Genomic DNA, 18,282 nt, shown 5'->3' with positions numbered 1-18,282 from the left:
AAAAAGACAGTCCCTTCCCCAAAGAATTTACAATTTAATTATAAGAGAGGAGACAACTGGAGGATACAGATACAGATTGGGGAGCCAAGGAAACCATGTGTTTTATTTTACTTATCTGAGTAGCCCCATTCAAATCAACAGGGCTACTCAGATATTTTAAATTAAGCATGCACATAAGTGTTTGCAGGATTGAGGCCTCAGGGACAAACCCACAAGTTCCATGGTTTTCAGTAGGCGCAGTCTCTTCTTCATATCTACCCAGGATGTGCAGGACAGAAACTGCACTGAACTCCTAGTTCCAGCATCTGCAATAGTGAGCAACAATTTACCAAGCAGAAAGTGCACAAGCTCGACTTCCAGAACCTAAATGCAGGGTTGCTAAGGTGGAGCAAGGCAAGCAAACATCTTTTTTTGACTTGCAAGGAGAGAAAATTTGATGTCAAAGTCACCGACGTAGAATAAATATATTTGAAAAGAGAAAAAAGAGCAATGACCTGAAGGTCAGCCTTTTCACGTTTAAGCACTGTTACACTTCAAAAGTCATTTGCATAAACGTTCCCCCACTGTCACCCTGGAGTGAATGACCCCACAGGAGGGTTTTCAGGGGGGTAGGGGAAGGAAAAGGGGGAATTTTGTTTCAAGTAACTGCATATTGTACTATGTTTGCTATTGTTCTTTTCACTTTGAAGTCATTAACTAATTGTGAATCAGTAATATAATACTCGTGGCATTCAAAAGGTAAATATTTACTTGTGTACAATACCTATAATCCATTCACAAACACACTGAGGGGTATGTTGTGCTGATGGGGAATTCTCTTATGGTTACAAGAGTTGATTGCTGGTTTAAATAAAAGGGACTTTTGGCTGCCCTAGAGAGAAAGTAAAAGATCCTGTAGTTGGATCAACAATCTGCAGTAAGAGGATGGACAATACTGTCGACAAAGCTACAGTATTTGTAGGAGTTCAAGATAGAAAATGTGTTCATTTGTTCCTTACAGTTTAAATAAAAACCCTTCACATATTAAATCTTTCCAATATTAATATTGTACAAACAACATCAATAATATTTTTTTATGTATTCGTATTGGGTAACTCCTAGGAGCCCTGTAATGGCCCCTTGTGGGAGGTGCTGTATGAACACAAAACAAACGGACAGTCACTGTCCCAAGTAGGGTGACCAGACAGCAAATGTGAAAAATCAGGACAGGGGGTGGGGAGGTAATAGGAGCTTATATAAGAAAAAGACCCAAAAATCGGGATTGTCCCTATAAAATCGGGACATCTGGTCACCCTAGTCCCAAGGGATTTATAATCTAAGGGTACATCTTCACTACAGCTGCTACAGCGGCACAGCTACAGTGCCTATTAGACACATGGATCCTAAACCGCTGTACAAAGTGAATAGCCCTTTGTGCAAGCTACACACCAAACATGCATGCGCACACACACACACACACATATACACATGGATCTACCCACCAATGAAGTGGAGCCATCTCTAGGGAGTGAAGAGTAGTAGCTATTTAACAATGCATCACAATGGAGGGTTTGTCTACACAGAGAAATGACTTTATTCCTTAAAAAGTGGAGTGATACCAGAATAACGTCACTTTTATTTCAGAATAGAGTGTCCAGACAGGGAGTTATACTGACATAGCTATAGCAGTATAATTGTTCCACTACACCTACGCTGGCCAATTTCCCCATGAGAGAGACTGGTTTATATTTAAAGTTCTAAGCCTCTGAGGAGGGAGGGTTTGAGTTTTAGTCACCTCAGCAACAACAGAAGAAAACCTGTTCCTTCCCAGGAGGAAAACCAATAAATCCCGATGATTTATAACTGAAATTCATAAGAGGGAATAGACAGGAGACACACAACATGCTTGAAGCAGCAGACTAAGAAAAAATATCATATCTTAATATATTTAGCAAATGACAATGCACATCAGAAAAAAAATAGAGGAATGACGGGTTCAAAATGGGGTCCACTGAGTGCCACAAAACAGATAGCTTACAGACCTGATTCAGATCCAACATACACTGTTGTACATCAGGAGTAACACCATTGAATTCACTGAACCAGACACTCTGCTAGCCCATTGATTTCAATGGAGCTATGATGATTTTAAACCAGCTGAGGATCTGGCCCAGTGGAATTATGCAGATGTAAAAAGTGTGAGATCAAAATCACGCAACATGGAAGGAAAGCCACATGAAAGTCTAGGATGCTGCTATACTAACCAATAATAAACATCTCTAACTCATCTTTGGGGTGCTCAAATAAATGTTGCTTTAGCAGAGCAAAGTATTATTATTGCTAATGAATGCTTCCTAATATAAATGATATGGAACATAATACTGCAAATAATCATGCAAACCAGTGAAAACTAGTGAGGTCACGGAAGGCGAAAAGGACATTCTCTGAGGCCAGGAAACTATTAAACTTCAGAGTTGGGAACAGAACGTTTGGGCTGGAAGAGGAAGGCAGGAAGCCACACGCAGGTCTGGAAGCTGCTGTTGTCCCAGGTAAATGCTGTATTTGTTTGCAAATGTCTGGAAAGAGCGACTAGATGACCTAATAGGTCGTTTCCATCTCTAGCTTCTATGAGAATGTTTTGATGTGCTCAGTGAACAGTGCTTGAGAAGTGCAAAGTGTTATTAATAGCAATAATAAATAGCAGGTAACTTAGCAAATGCTAATACAAACCACAGAAAAAAAGATGAGTAAGAGGAGGGAAAGTACATTCCCTGCATCTGTGAAATGATTGAACTTACATGCCCACCCCTTTTGGCTGCCTTGGTGTGTGGATGCTCAACCTAAGACACCTACTACGTGATCTCAAGAGGTGCTGTTGAGTTGAGATCAACAGAAGCTGTGGGTGCTCAGCCTCTCTGAAGAATCAGGATCAAAGTGTCTCAAACTGGAAACCCAAAATTAGCAAAAACTTTTCAAAAAGTGGCCCTCTGAGCTGGCTGTTTTGGCAAGGATTAAATTCCATGGCCAACTCCCACTAATCAATTACTGCCACCGCTTTGTCCCCCTATTATGGACTCTCCCTGTCCCCACTGCACATATTTAGACCTTGGAAACAAATAGTTTTGGAGTCTGGGGGACAATTTTCATGACTTTTCCCTCCTAATAAATGCTTGTCCTTCCCCTGTCGACACAGACATTTAGAGAGGGAAAAGATGGTTTGGGGAGTAAAGAGAGCTACGTTGCCCTGGTTCCCCCACTAAAAGTAATTTCCTTCCCACATCCCTGTATGACCCACTCCCCAAAACTACTAACCCATCTACTCCCCTCCCCCACAGGTAAATGGCTGCAACCCCATAGCCCTCCAAACACATACATGGGGTGCAGAGCACTTTCTTGGGTTGGGGGAGATAAGTTTCCCTGGATTCCATTCCCACCACTAGCTTGTCTGTATGAACATTACCAGTATCTCCTTGTCCCCCACTTCACACATGCAGATTTAGTTTTGATGAAGGGAGATTTTTGGGGAGTGGCCAGGCTAAATTCCCCTGACTCCCTCCCCACTACATTATTGCCTCCCCTTCTCTCCCCCCCTTGAAGCTCACACAGGCTGGGCAGTGACAGGGGAGCTGGGTTCCTGTCCCCTGCGCTGCCCTGATGCTTGCTGGGTCCCTTTCAGTTTGTAGGTCCCCAGCAGCCCCTGCCAGGTGCTCCATCCTCACTGTCTCCCCGAGCCTCCTTGCAGCCACTGGCGGAAGGCGGTGGGAGGTGCAGGCACTCACCTGTCTGCTGGCTACTGCTGAGGAGGGAGGGAGCCTCCTGCATGCACAGGCTGCTTGCAGCTCACTCAGTGATCAGCAGCATCCACCCCCGCCCCCCCTTCTATGCCCACCCCCTTCTTTGTGACACACAGAATCCCAACCCCACCCATTGGCCAAGAGGGGATGGAAGGGGAGGGAGCGAGGAGGAGGGAGCGTTGCTAAGGACTCACAAGATGCTTAGTAACCAAATTCTCTTCAGGAGGCCTGGCTGGCCTGGGGATCTCCTTGAACTTGGGGCTGGGAAGATAGTGGGAGCACTGGGCGGCATCACTGTACAGCCCTGGCAAGACACCACGTCCTTCCCTGCTATCAGTGTAGATAGCATTTGAATAAAACATTCCCAGTTCTTAAAAGCACTCATTAAAAATCTGCTGAAACCACTTACAAGCAAAACACAGCCACAGCATAACTCCGGGGCGGGTCCTTGCTAACTTCTGTTTTCCCATCTTACCTCTGGCTTCTGCTCACACCAGCAAGTTCAATTTCCCATACTTCTCTACACTTAAGCTAACTTCTGGTCAAAGCCTAATTTCTATTTAACATAGTCTATAGGCTACAGCAGGCAGGAGGAATTAGATTTATTTTAGTTTATTGCTTCAGGTAAACTATCTGGCACTCTGATAGGGAACGGGGATGAATGTCAGATTAAATGTTTGTTTGCAGTGTTGTTGTAGCCATGTTGGTCCCAGGATATTAGAGAGACAAGGTGGGTGAGGTAATATCTTTTATTGGACCAGAGACAAGCTTTTGAGGTACACAGAGCTCTTCTACAAGTCTGTGTACCTCAAAAGCTTGTCTCTTTCACCAATTCAGGCTGTCACAACTAAGTGCAAAGTGGAACAATAACAGCTATGTGGGTGAAACAGGACAAACACTATGCTCTCAAATTAATTCACACAGAAAAATGATAAAATACAAAAACCATCATATCGCCTGTGGGTGAACACTTTTCACAAAACAGTCATTCCATATCTGTCCTCTCAGTCTTCATCCTGCACAACAGCATCAAAAGACAAGCCTGGGAGCTACTTTTCTAAAACTAAAATCATGGTCTTAATAAAGACACTGGATATATGGCTTATTACAACAATCTACCAACTCCCCTTTTTTGTCTTATGACTGGAGAGGTGTTATCGGGCCACTTCACCTTGAATTGGCTCTGAGAATGTGTGTTGACTAGACTACTTATGCTAAACAATCTGTTCCACCTTGTATTTAGTTGTGACACATCATCTGAGGGTTTTCCCCAGACCTGAAGAAGAGTTCTGGGTAGCTTGAAAACCTCTTTCTCGCCAACAAAAGTTAGGCCAGTAAAACATATTACCCCACCCACCTTGTCTCTGTTTAAATGGTTGATTTATTCAGCTCCTGCCTCCCTAACCCCACCATGCAGCAGCCCTGACCCCAGACCCTGCCAGGTGGGGCCAGACAGCAGGGCAGCACAGCCCTGAGCCCGGACCCTGGGGCAGGGTATCAGGGCAGCCCCGAGCCCAGACCCCGCCACGTAGGGCAGAGCAGCCAGGGCCAGCGGCCTTTAGCACACAGCTGGCCCTTAGCTGTGTGATAATTGGGCCACATGTGGCCTATGGGCCATGGGTTGAGTACCACTGCTCTAAGCCCTAGTTAAGCAAGTACTTATGCACTTGCCTAACTTTGAACACAGAAATAACCCTAGGGCTGACATGCTTGGAGTTAGGCACTTTCTTAATACCTTGCTGGACTGGGGAGTCTGATCGTGGTTTGGGGTAGCAGGGATTGTGCCTAGATTCTCAGTCTTGCTCCACTTCCATCACAGGGCCCTGTCAACTTAAAAATCACTTGAACATGCATCTCACCTGCTTTTTTACAAGCATTATCAAAGGCCTTGATGCTGCAAGCACTGGCACTCTTGTGTAACTAGCTCCGTGAGTCAATGTCCCACTGACTCAAGGATTGCTGGGAGACCAATGGAATTTGTCTCCTCCCCAGCTGAAAGAGCATAGCACCCTGGAAGCTCAGTTCTGCCACTGCTCCTCTGCTTCCAGGTGACAGCTTGTGCCCCATTTTACAGAGGGGGAATCAGAGACCCCCAGAAGGGAAAGGGCTTGCCTGGAGTCATCCAGTGGCATGGTGAGAACAAATAACCACCCCCAAGAATCCTGGCCCTGCCAGAGCCACGGCCTGGTGCAGTCGGCATGTTGTACTCAGCTGTAGCCCTGCTCCAGTGTCACACTGTGTGAAGTGTCTCACAAGTGTTAGTGCCTACTGCAGGGCAGACTGTCAGAAAACAGGGCAGATACCCCAAGCTGGTGGTATGTTCTCTAATTAGATTTCACCAAGCCAGTAACAAATGTGAACCCCTGGATCACTGTACCAGTCTTACCACAGTTATAGACAGTCCCCTTAGACCAGTGGTTCTCAACCTATTTATCATTGTGGGCCACATATGCGGCCCACAATGTGTTATCTGGGCCACAGGTTGAGAACTGGCTCTGAACTCCCATTGGCAGGGAACCGCGGCCAATGGCAGCTCGGGGGCGGTGCCTGCAGGCAAGAGCAGTGCGCAAAGCCTCCTGGACCTGCTGGCCACTTCTGGGGTGCAGCGCGAAGTCAGGACAATCAGGGAGCCTGCCTTACCCATCCCCGCCGCTGCGCCGCTGACCAGGAGCCGCCCAAAGTAAGCCTGCACCCCAAGCCTGACCCCCAGCCCTGAGCCCCCCAAACCCAGGAGCCCCCTCCTGCACCCCAAGTCCCTTATCCCTGGCCCCACCCCAGAGCCTGCACCCCCAGCAAGAGGCCACACCCTCACCACACCCCAACCCTCAGCTCCAGACCTGATCCCCCTCCTGCCCTCCAAACCTCTCGATCCCAGCCCAAAGCACCCTCCTGCACCCTAAAACCCTCATCCCCAGACCCACTCCAGAGCCTGCACCTGAAGCCCTCACCCCCCAGCACTCCAACTCCCTTCGCCAGCCCAGATCCCCATCCTCCACCCTGAACCTCTAACTTCTGGCCCCTCCCCAGAACCCACACCCCACGCCCAGAGCTCGTACCCTCTCCCACACCCCAATCCCCTGCCTCAGCCCAGAGCCCCCTCCCATACTCTGAACCCCTCGTCTCCATTCCCCATCCCCTAGCCCCATCCTGCACCCCACCCCGCTGAGCCAACCCGGTGAAAATGAGCAAGTGAGTGAGGGTGGGGAGAGCAAGCAACAGAGAGAGGGGGGATGGAGTGAGGTGGGGGTGGGGCCCCAGAGAAGGGGTGGGGCATGGGTGGGGCCTTGGAGGAGGGGCGGGGCATGCGTGTCCGGTTTTGTGCAAGTAGAAAGTTGGCAATCCTACGTGCCACGCCAGGCAGCAGAGCAGCCGGGACCCCGGACAGGCAGCCAGGATCCCAGACCCCACTGTGCAGGGTCAGGTAGTCTTTAGCACACAGCTGTGGCCCAGCTGTGTGCTAACTGGGCTGCATGTGGCCCATGGGCCACAGGTTGAGAACGACTGAGTTACTTACATCTGCTGTTGGCAGTCTTGTCAATTTGGAACTGTGAAATTTACAAGAAAGCCGGCTCCCCAGCCGGGCTGCTGCTGAGGCTCCACTCCAAGCCCCATTTATAGTATGGGCCCAAGACACTGACTTTTACAATAGCATTACATTGACTTAGTGTTGTATACCATTCCTGGAGATTACTGTCTCGGCCAAGGAAACAAATTCTGCTGGGTGGGATTAATGTTCTGCTTGACAGACATATTAAAACCCTCTCTCACGGACTGATTTAAGCTCCTCAAATAAGTAACATTTATATAGCACCGTTCTTCAGTAAATCTCCATGCACATCACCAACTTTACCATATTTAGCCTCCCAGTACCCCTGTGAGGTAGACAAGTGCTATTATCCCCATTTTACAGATGGGAACCTAGGCACAGAGAAGCTAAGTGACTTGCCCAAGGTCACACAGCAAGTGTGCGGCTAGCCCTAGGCTAGTGACCTAAACAGACCATCCTTCTTCTCCAAAGCTGATTGTGGGAATTAGTAGAATGAGACTAGGCTTGATCACATGACACCTTACTTAGTAATTAGAGGGAAAAGAAAGTTCATGTAATGAAGTTTTTTTTGGAGAGATTGTGAGAGGCTAAGTGTCATTTTTAACACTGTCCTTTTGTTGTCCTTGCTGCCTTGTCAATTGCCTCTAGTCTCTCTCCTCAGCTGGTTAGAAATGTGTGGCATGTCTCCTGCTGCCAAACAGGAGACCAGAAATCTATAGACACTGTGTGCTGTTCTCTATTCCAGGGCTTCTTTAAAATAAAAACAGGTTTCAGGATTTTATTTATGTTATTTACGGATGAAACCAAGGCTGGCTTTTAGGGGAGAGCTATACGTGCAGCCGCGGTCCAGAGACACAGTCCTGATCAAGAGTCAGGCGCTGTCTGGCTAGATTATCCAGGGTTTTACTAGGTTTCCTGTGCGTGAGTAAAATTTATTAGACAACTGTAAAACTTCTAAGACCTAGGGCACATCAGTATACATCAGCAGAAAAGGGCACTACCTATATTGTTAGATAAAGGCCATCCCAGACCCCCACACCCCAGCTCTGATTGAAAATCTAGTATCTTAAAGCAGACCCTCCTCCCCACTTAAATCTGATCCAATGGACTCCCATTTGTCAACATGCTGCCCTTCTGAGCAAAATCTCATGCAGGGCAACACATCCATGGCAAACTCCAGAGCAGTGTTGCCATTTTCATGATATTAGAAAGAACTTGGTGTTTTTCTTAATGCCCCAGCTCCTGGAGTCATGGGATTAAGTGAGACTCTCAGCTTTCATTTTTTTTTAAAAAGTAAGATAATAGCCCTCAAGGTTTCTGAGAAAAACCTGAGAATGTGAAGTGAGTGCATCTGAAAAGCTCAGAAGCCAGAAGGCAAATAAAATAGCCTAACATTTATTTAAAAAGACTCTCAGGAGTTTTAAGCCAGTCACATGATTTTGGATCTGATTGAGGATTTTTAAATGCTTGGGGTTGGCAATAGAGCTAGGGAAAGTTTTTCAGACAAAACTTCCTTTTGGTGGGGAGACGACGCAGATTCTGCAACACTGAAATGTTTTGCAAATTTGTATCAGTTTTGCTTAAATTTCGTGATGAAAAAATAAAAATCTGAAAAAAAGACAGAAGGTTTCATTTTGTTGTTTTTGAAATGAAACATTTTGGTTTTTATTCCAAAAGGCTTTTCATTTCAATATTTCTTACAATTTTATTTTTAAAACTTTTTTTAAAAAACCCTCTAAAAATCTAAATGTAGGTACTACAAGTACCTCCATGTAGGTACTTATAGATTGCAATCAAGTCACCCTTTAATCTTCTTTGTTAAGCTAAATATATTTGAGCTCCTTGAATCTATCATGGCAAGGCAGGTTTTCTAACCCTTTAACCATTCTCATGGCTCTTTTCTGAACCCTCTCCAACTTATCAACATCCTTCATGAATCGTGGACACCAGAACTGGACACAGTACACGAGCAGCGGTTGCACTGGTGCCAAATACAGAGGTAAAATAACCTCGCTACTCCTACTTGAGATTCCTCTATTCATGCATCCAAGGATTGCATTAGCCCTTTTGGCCACAACATCACACTGGGACTTTATGGTCAGCTGATTATCCACCATGACCCCAAACCTTTTTCACAGTGTCTTCCCCCCAGCACGGCCATCATTCTTCCAAACCATGAAGAAAATGCACTGTCTGCAAATTTGCAATTCCTCAAGGAGTCTCTGAGAATAACACCATAAAATAGGCTCTCTTCACAGCAACAGTCAAGCAACTAACATTTGCACAGCCAGCAAAGATGCTTCCTGTCTGCTATACCATGCAGTGGCCTTTGAAGGTCTTTTTGGGGCTTTGTGTTTAGTAAGCAGGGTGTGAAAAAGCTTCTGAACTACCCTGGTGTGCCCCACTTGTATATTAATGAGTCTGGAGGTCCTCAAAGCCAGCTCCCTGCATGACAGTGGGCCTGGCGGAGACTCAAGGCAACACAGTGACGTAAAAAAAAAAAAGTGAGGGTAATGTATTTGTCCTTGAGTCCCAGCGTGCCTAGTACAAAAATCATTGCACTGACGACTATTGCTATTTTCTTTCAAAAGTTTCCATCTTTACCAAGAAAAAATCAGTTAGAGAGAGGATGGCATTGTTGCTTTGGTTTTATCCAAGCAGGTGTGTAATACTGAGGCTAATGTAATACAGATTGCCTAAATAGGATGAAAGACAGGCAAGGAGCCAAGAGGGGAAAAATTAAAACTGACAAGGGACAAAGATGGAGTGGTGAGGGTGGGAGGCACCACCTCTGGCCAAGGCCACAGGCATTAGCTAAAGAACTAACAAACTAATAGCTGACAGCCAAAGCAGCTCACCTGTGCGGTAGTTTTTTTCAAAACAGGTATTAGTCTTATAAGAATGTTTTTTGTGTTTAGACTCTATGAAATGCTTGTCAATTGCTGCATGCATTAATCTCACTTGTAATGTCTGTATCCCATGCTATAAGATGGTATGTACGTTTTGCTTTATAACTTTAAAAATGCTCTGAGCTTGTGAACCCAGGCAAGGAAATTGACCTTCCCTTGCCCATTCAGTAAGGCTATAAAGATTACACAAGCCACTAAAAAATGTCACAATACAAAGGATTAGGGCAAGGCCCTATCACACCTTGCAAATGCTACATGCAAGGGAGCTCGTGCCACGGACTGGAAGGCCAAACGTAAAAGGAAGCAGGGTCACAAGAAAATGTTTCATCTCTCTGCTGTTTAAACTGCCAGGGCCAGAGACTCTAAAGTGACATGAGAGATTCCCCCAGGGTTATCCCTGGGTTTGCCTTGAATGACTTTTTGAATTCACTGATCACTACAACACTGTCACTCTTAGAATTTACAACTCATGTGCTACATGCTTGCTTGGACCTATAAATAACTCATTTCTTTTTCCTAGATAATAAACCTGGAGTTAGTTTATTATAGAATTGGCTACAGGCGTCGTCTTTGGTGTGAGATCTGGGATATCAATTGATCTGGGGTAAGAGGATAACCAATGAAAGTTTGCCAAAAAAAAGTGAGGAATTTCATGACAATCATCAAAATACCACAAAAGTGATGGTGGCTAAAAAATTTCAGCCAGCTGTAGGGACCCATGTACCCACCCACACCCAAAACAACAGAAAAAAAACCCAGTGTTTCTTGTCCCTCAATAGATACCAGATGTAACCAGCTCAGTAAAATGGTTTGTCCGATTGCCGACTCTACAAATTCAGCCTGGAATCATTCTGCTTCTGCAGGCCAAATTCTGCCCTCTGCTACTCCTATATAAGCCATTGTCTTCCAGTTATGCCCTATGTTACATCTTTCCAACACCAATTCTTTCCATGAGGTATAACAGAGCAGACTCTAGCCTCCAACTGGAACTTAATTAACAATTAATGGATGAGAAAGTTGGCTGCACTGGTAGTCAAGTGGCAAAGACTGATTTCTGCTACTGGCATAAGCAGACCTCACCCAGTACATGTACAAAAACTTGGTGAGAAGGTGCCACTTTTACATATTCAGTATTTAGAATAGAAAAAGACTGAGCCTTGTTATCTATGGCCCTGCAAAATGGTCATAAAATGCTACCAAATCAGGCCGCTAGCACCTGGCCCCCACCTCTCACAGGTGTCAAAGACAACAGAGGGTGAAAGACAGCAGGGCATTAGACTTCAGTCATTTCACTACATCCAGTCCCCATCTGATCTTAGATTCCAAACACAAAAGCCATAAACAGAAATGCTCTATTAGTGAGATGATGTTATGGAACTATCCCCCGCCCACCCCATCCCCTTAAATAGGAGGGAAAAACAACCTTCTATATTCCACTTGCTTGAATGGCACTAGTAGCCCTGCCAAATATTTTGCTCCAGTCTCGTAGCTACTTACTTATGTGGTTGCAGTGTTGTAGGGATTAGAGAGAGAGAGAGAGAGACAAGGTGGGTGAGGTAATCTCTTTGATTGGACTAACTTTTGTTGGTGGAAGAAGTTTGAGCTTACGCAGTGCTCTTCAGGCCTGAGAAACAGGGCCAGCTCTAGCTTTTTTGCTACCCCAAGCAAAAAAAAAAAGACATCCGCAGGGAGCGCGTGGAGGGCGGTCAAGGTGGCTCGCAGGGGGCTGAAGGGCAGCGCTGCAGCCCATTCGCAGCCCGGCGAGAGGGGCTCCCCCCTCCGGCCTTAGGGTGCTTCTCCTGGCCGGGCACGCAGAGCCCCTGGGGGCTGCAGTAGGTGCTGGCTCAGCCGCTCCTTTAAAGGCCACTCGGCCGGGCTGGGCTCAGAGCAGCATGGGAGGCGGAGTCCGGTACAGGTGGCAGGGAGTGGCACATCCTGGGGAGCCTGGCGGCATGGTGAGAAGCGGGGATTGCTAGTTCCTGACCCCCGGGCCGGGGTCCGTGCCCTGGCTGGGCTGGGACTGGCGGAGTGTGGGGAGCCGGCCGGGTGCTCCGGAGCTGCGGACCGGGCTGCCAAAGCACAAAAAAAAATCCACGGCAGAGCGGCTGGAATGTGCTGCCCCAAGGTTGGCCAGAATGCCGCCCCTTACAATGTGCCGCCCCAGGCACGTGCTCTCTCTTCTGGTGCCTGGAGACGGCCCTGCTGAGAAACGTACTCAGCATCACAGCTAGACACGTAGTGGAACAGATTAACTACTTACGCTAAAACAACCTGTTCCACCTGGTATACCTGTTCCACCTGTGACCCTCTGAGTATTTTTCCCAGACTTGAAAAGAGTTTTGAGTAAGCGCAAAAGCATTTTTCTTTCACCAACAAAAGTTAGTCCAATAAAAGATTACCTCACCTGCCTTGTCTCTCTCATTCCCTGTCTAGCCATATGTGTATATGTGAGTTTTTATTTTGCATGAGTGATTGTTTCTCCAGAAATCTGGGTTCCTTGCCAAAGTTCACATTCAAGTGGATTGCTTCATGGCCTCAGATGTCTTTGCAGCTCTGGAATTTTAATCATCTCACTATATGTATATTACCCCTCCTCTCCCCCAACCATCTGTTTTCCTGCACTGACAGGAGTGACTTTCAGCTTCAGATAAATATGACTTTGCGATCACTGTAGACAGAAGAGTGGTTCACAGAGAGCCAAATGCTGTGGTTCTTACTCAGGCAAAAGTCATATTCATTTCAAAGAGGCCTGAATGAATCCGGAGAACCAGATTGTGCCTTAGTCTTTGTCAAGGCTGAATCCCCACTCTGGCACTTCGAGTACAGAAGGTGGGGGCCTGCAAGGATTCTAAAAATTAATACTGGCCACTCCAGGCTTGTATTAAACTCCCAAGGTTACAGCTTTTCTCTGACCTTGGCTTGGTAAATGCTGCCACCACCTAAATGCAAAAAAGAAAAAAAAAACTTTGACCCAGGAAGGAGCACTTGGAAATTCCTCTCTGTGGAGTACTCTCAAGCCCTTTCACACATACTCTCCGGGAAAGAGCTGAGAAGAAAACAAAGGAAATTAGCTGTTGCTACCAGCTAATCAAACAGCATAGGCACAAACCTCCTAGGACACAACAATCCAAATCCTGTTCTTTAAAAAAAGGTAAATTTTATTAAAAACAAAAAGAAAGAAAATACATCTGGATTTTAGGCTTTTGCTATATTTTAAGAGTAATTCTAAAAATTACAAAATAGCTTTCTTGGGGGTTCATCTTAAAGGTTACAAGCAAACAAAAGCATCTGGGGTTAGCACAGAGGAGTCCACAAGCCTTAAAAATAAACAGAAATAAACCTAATCCCGTCTTTCTCTAATAGCTGAGGCCTCATCCACATGGGACAGTTGTACCAATTTAATTCGATGGGTTTAGAAACTGATTTAGTTACATCACTGTGATGCATTGTGTAGGCATTTGGCTTCAGTAGGTAAAGCTTGTCCACACACAAATCAGCACCAGAGAGAAGATCTTCAGCAACTACACAGCAAAGGCAGGTCTACACTACCACTGAAGTCCATCTAACTTACGTTGCTCTGGGGTGTGAGAAGGACATCCCTCTGAGCAATGCAACTTCACCACTGTCCTGTCAGCATAGAGTGTCTTCACCAGATGCTCTACAGCAGCGCAGCTGCAGTGACTCAGCTGCACTGATGTACACGTCTAGTGTAGACCTGCCCTGAGATACCTGGTTTAAGTCCAGCATCCATATAAGCCCAGCACCCATTTACACACCAAAATAAAGTGACCAGCACTGGGTGCTGAACACTTATGGAAAATATGGCTCCAAAGGAGATGCTTCCAAAGGTGCTGTGTTCTTGAAATCTGGTCCCAAGAGGGTATCAATTTCAAAAGGTGCTGAGCATCTGCAGTTTCCATTGAACTCAGATGGAGTTGTGGGCGCAGAGCACTTCTGAAAATGAGGTGATTATTAGATAGATAATTTGGTTTTTAGGAACTTAGTAGTATGCAACTGAGGGGTGGTTTTTTTTTTTTAAACCACACAAGAAATGTGACATGAGTAAATCATTTCAGATCCATCCTCTCATCGTGAGTCACCAAACCACAGCCTCTTATTTCTCTCAAAGACAAGTGTATTGCATTTTCACATAGTTAAAATGCAGTTATCTTGTGTGATCACAACATGTGTCAAGAATTGTACTTTTCTTTAAAAAAAGAATGTCTCCATTGGCCTTCAGTGGGATTTGTGGGACTTGTGCTTCTAAATCCTCTGGACATATTTCAAAATTCTCCTCTGGGACTTTTTTTAAAAGCCACTAAATAAATAATTTGAGTAGAAACTATTGCTCATTGTGATATATTTAATCACAATCTGTTACTATGAGAGACTCTTCCCTGTCTGATGCTATTTTGAGACCACAAGTCAAATCTTACCATCAATAAGCTCTACTCTGGTTAGAGTAGAAAATAGAAACAAATTAGTTGAATCAAAGTCTTCTTATAGCTTCTATAAACTACAACAGGCTCAAAGCAATGGAGTCTAGATCCTGTTCTGGGAATTAGATTATCTGATTGCAGTATCCAGTGTTGCAAGAAAGATGTGCTCAAAGTGCATCAAACTGGCAAATGGGCTGGTCACATGAAGTTGAGAACAGCATACATTGTATTAAGGGCATAAATCTAGAGAAACAAAAATAAATCAGCATTTGGAGTCACATACACCCACAGATTTATAGCCACATAAAAGGTTTATACTTCAGCATAGAAAGACATGAGAATATTAACAGAATAGGTCATTTAAAGCATGAGATTATTATATTGCGTATGTGGCTTCATATGGAACCAGACCATTGCAAAAAGCCATGGCATAAACTATGTTTCGGTTTTATAATAACTGGAATCATATGAGCAGGGATAGGAGGTATCATTTGGCTTAGATTCCCGACCGTAAATATCAGGAATATATATACTAACCCACACCGTATTTATGGCCTGATCTAAAGCCCAATAAAGTCCATAAAAAGCCTCCAGTTGAATTCATCGGCAGCTGGATCAGGCCCTTAGAGATCTGTCATTAGAATCACAAAGGGCATGGAGAGCCAAAGGTCCCAGCTTTCCAGAGCGGGGCACAATACCATTGGATTGCATGTTAGGGGCCCTCTTCACATTAGCTATTTCCTGCGAAGCTATGGTAGTGAAGTCACAACTGAGCCTGCCACTAGCTTTCCCTTGCAACCCCTGCCCTGTGTCAAAGGAGTAAGGTTCCAAGTGCCTTGTCTCCGGGGGTCAGGGCCAGCTCTAGGTTTTTTGCCGCCCCAAGCAAAAAAAAAAAAAAAAATTGCCGCGTCCCCTCCTTTTTTTTTTTTTTTTTGCACTTTGCAATGTTTTGTTTTTGACTGTTTAAAATTTAAAAAAAAATGAAAACAGAGAATTTGTAGTTAGTGAAATAAAACAATTGCCTACTAGTGACTCATTTACTCACTTAGTCGGCCAAGGAGTGAGCTGGGCTGTGTCTGCCTGGCCTTGGCATAGGCAGGACGTCGGCGCCAACCCCAGGGCTCATGTGGTCCGAGCGGGTCGGACCAAGTCACGCTGCTGGTGGGCTACCCAGCCTGGCTGTTGCTGCTGAGTAGCCAGAGGGGCCTGGAGCTGCGTGGGAGACACCTAACAGCTCTGCCTCCTGTCTCTCCTTCCCCGCAAAGCATGCCGGGGGTATGGCGCTGCCCTCTGGAGCTGGGCTTCGCAGCCCCATGCTGGCAGGAGCAAGCAGCGGGCGCTTCGGAGTGGGGGCTGCCCGGTCCCTCCAGCCAGGGCACAATCACCTCCGCTCCCCTGGCGCCAATCCCAGTCTGAAATGGCTGTAGCAGCCCTGCCCATGGTCCCACGTCTTGCTATGCAGCCAGGGGTGGCTCTAGCTTTTTTACCGCCCCAAGCACGACAGTCAGGCAGCCTTCGGCGGCTTGCCTGTGGGAGGTCCACCGGTCCCCCAGCTTCAGCGTACCCGCCACCGAATTGCCACTGAATCCGCAGGACCAGCGGACCTCCTGCAGGCAAGCTGCCAAAGGTGGCCTGACTGCCGCCCTTGCAGGGACTGGCAGGGCGCCCCCCGCGGCTTGCCACCCCAGGAAAGTGCTTGGAGCGCTGGTGCCTGGAGCTGCCGCTGTATGCAGCGCGGGGAGGAGGCTTTGAGAGCTGGGCTGCGGCCTGGCTCCCACACTGGCCTAGGGCCCCCGTGGCTGGAGGGGCAATGGACCCCGGGGAGCCTGGTTTGGGGTAGCCTCAGCAACACCCCAGAGTCCCGGGCGGTCACCCCGCGGCCTGGCCAGGGATAGAGCCAGCCGGGCAGGGGACACCGCCTGTAGCTCTCATGCATAGCGAGCTGGGGCGGCTGTGGGGTTCGGCTGATGGGGCCTAGGGCAGAGCAGCCGGCGGCTTGTGATTGCAGGGCAGCGTGCCCGGGCCTCCTGCTCCCCGGGACCCCTGCGAGCCGGCCGCAGGCTTGGCCTGCGCAGCAGCATGAGTTCGGCTCAGCCCGGGCTGCCGCTCCCCTCCCCGGGCAGTGGGGAGGAGAAGGCGGAGGTGAGGACAAGCTGAGGAGGAGCCCACTGCCGGCGCTGGAGGAGCTGCCCGCCTGGCTGCCATGTTCTGCTGCCACCCCCTGCGCTCCGCGACCAGGGCAGGGCCGCGCTACCAGCTCCTGTCTGAGGGGGATTGGCTGCTGCCCATGGGAGAGCGGCAGGGACACGCTCCCCACTGAGCAGCTCCCCCTGCCCCGACGCACAGCCCCGGCGGCACCCGGTCAGAGAACAACAGGGCGATCAGGATCCAGCCCAGGACACTGCCTCAGGTCAGAGCTGGGGCCCCAGCACTATGCTGCCCCTGGTAATTTGCCGCCCCAAGCACCTGCTTGGTTTGCTGGTGCCTAGAGCCGCCCCTGACGGGGGTGGAGGTCTGCCAAAGGAGGATTCCAGCAGAATGCATTGGTGAAATGCAACAGTTGGGGGGAAGGGAAGTTTCCTGATATTCTCTTGGAAATCTCCCACTTAAAGCATTTAAGCACATGCTTTACCTTCAGAGCACAAACAGCCCCATTTACTCCAGTGAGATTTTAACACAATTGTAGTACCATAGCCACCACCATCCACCTCTAGTTCCCTTTCACCAGGGAGCACCATTTTAGGAGCACACAGCTTCCAGTCCCCTTCTCAGCCCCAAATTCTTTATTTCACTCTTCACCAGGCTGACAACAAAGCATGTCAAAAACAAAGTTCCAAACCAAACATGGAGTCTTTTGGCAGTTCCAGCTCCATACAGCAGCCTGTTTCCTGGGATCCCCTGGCTTGCCAGCAGGCCTTCTACCCCCAGCAGCTTGCTGGCTTTGTCTTTTCCCAGCCACTCCTCCCCACAGCATCCTGCTGTCTTTTATTATATTTGAATTACCTGATTCCTCTCAGTTGGGCTCATCTTGCAAGCAGGGCTGGCTTAGCCCCAGGTTCTCCAAGGACAAGCCACCCTGTGACCATGAGCTTCGAGTTAAGCACATGCTTAAATGCTTTGCTCCACAGACATGGGATTAATCAGTGGATTCGTGTTACGCATGCGCTTGAGTGCTTAGGTGGACTGGGGCCTTGATGGCTTCATCAGGCTGCATCTACTTCTCATCAGTTCTGAGCCACAGGTGGAAGTAATTAGCACACCCTGATGACCATCTTGAAGTCTGCCAGTCTTTTGCTAGGTCAGTGTTTATTTTTGAGTTCACTTGCTTGCAGCGAATTTTGGCAGAGCAGCCAGGAACTGTTATGTTATGACTGGTTATTGTTAAATCTTTATCACCTTGGCAGGAGTTTTGGTTGGGGGGAGGGGATCGGGAACCTATCCCTCTCTCCTCCCTGCCCAACACATTCAGGCTACCGGACAACAAAGGATCATTTTTTCTACATCTCAGCTTTTGTCTCCTCGGCAAACACCCAGAGGTGAGTGGAGTGCCGTCATGGCAAGTACCCACAAAGCACATCTGGAAAAAAACAAAATAATAAAAGACAACCCTCCGT

General features: G+C 47.3%; 1 protein-coding gene across 2 annotated transcripts in view; it reads right to left on the bottom strand.

Moving 5' to 3' along the window:
• TEKT3 (tektin 3) overlaps positions 1–17,692 on the bottom strand; it is a 36,563-nt gene extending 18,871 nt beyond the window's left edge. The window contains exon 1 of one of the 2 annotated variants that reach the window (XM_039500479.1): positions 17,672–17,692. The gene's annotated coding sequence lies outside the window, so the exon portion shown is untranslated. Of the gene's footprint in view, positions 1–3,758; positions 3,870–17,671 lie in introns of those variants that run through there. The other variant, XM_039500478.1, reaches the window with a different exon arrangement.
• Between the last annotated feature and the right edge of the window lie 590 nt (positions 17,693–18,282).

The sequence above is a fragment of the Mauremys reevesii genome, linkage group 15 (genome assembly GCF_016161935.1).
Source record: "Mauremys reevesii isolate NIE-2019 linkage group 15, ASM1616193v1, whole genome shotgun sequence".
In the NCBI taxonomy this organism is placed as follows: domain Eukaryota; kingdom Metazoa; phylum Chordata; order Testudines; family Geoemydidae; genus Mauremys; species Mauremys reevesii.
This window is presented reverse-complemented; position numbering and strand designations above follow the sequence as displayed.